The sequence below is a fragment of the Aplysia californica genome, unplaced genomic scaffold (assembly GCF_000002075.1).
Source record: "Aplysia californica isolate F4 #8 unplaced genomic scaffold, AplCal3.0 scaffold00249, whole genome shotgun sequence".
In the NCBI taxonomy this organism is placed as follows: domain Eukaryota; kingdom Metazoa; phylum Mollusca; class Gastropoda; order Aplysiida; family Aplysiidae; genus Aplysia; species Aplysia californica.
The window spans coordinates 305,673-306,742 of record NW_004797519.1 but is presented as its reverse complement, the minus strand read 5'-3'; positions in this window follow the sequence as shown (position 1 = coordinate 306,742).

Genomic DNA, 1,070 nt, shown 5'->3' with positions numbered 1-1,070 from the left:
ACCGCCGATCCATCGGTGAAAATTGTCACATCCGCTCCAACCTCTTTGATCACATCCTCAGCTGCTTCACGTGTCTTTACAGGATCATCAACGACAAAGCTAGTGCATCCTTTGGAAGGATGTTTTTGTAGGGTGGGGAAGGATTATTTCTCCAGCGAAATAGAAGAATTTGAAGAATTAAGGGTTGAGAGACCTGTGCCTTCTGCTGTAGCCGATGAAACCAATTCTTGTAGAGATAAGTTTGACATATCTGGAACATTTCAAAGCTTTACTTCCACTTGTGAATGTGCGCAGCTTGCGGGCTTATCTCTTGGTCTTGGTTTCAGCATTTCTTATTTGTGAAGCCTCATATGATTTGCTGACCAGATGGGTCTATCAGGAGCAAGGCTCTCACATGTCGAAGTATTTATGTTAAGTCCTCCATAGACATTTTTAGGGTGTCGTTGTAGCCCTATTTTGTGCAACAACCTTACGCTTCTCTGGGGACAGTTCAGAATAGAATACTACCTTTGAAATTCTGAAATCAGGCATTCTTACGACATGGCCAGCCAAGCGAAGTTGATTCCTTTTGAGCAAAGAAAACAGATTCTCGGAATTTGCCCTTGTGAGAACGTCGGTGTTTATCCTTCCTTTTGACGCCATGAATACATCTTTGGTATACCGTCCGTCCTCGGCACCATACAACAAGGTTGGGAGGACCACAACATTGTAGACTTTCTACTTTTGTCTCTATGCAAATGCCACAGCAGTACCAAACCCTTGCTTTGAGTCTTCCAAAGGATGCACTAGCTTTATTCATACACAAGTTACTTATGCACCGATGCAGGCATTTGAAGATAATATACTTCCAATATATTTAAAAGCATCAACATTGTTCAGTGTTGTTTTATGTATTTTGATGTCAGGAGGGGGGATCTGCATATTACCAGGGACAGGCTGGGAGAGAACATCTTTCTTTGCTGTACTCATTGTAAGCAGTGGCGGTTCGTGGTTTATAGAACTGATCGGCTGTCATTCACATCGACTCTTTATCCCTCCCCCTCCCCCTTCCTTCACAACACACACACACA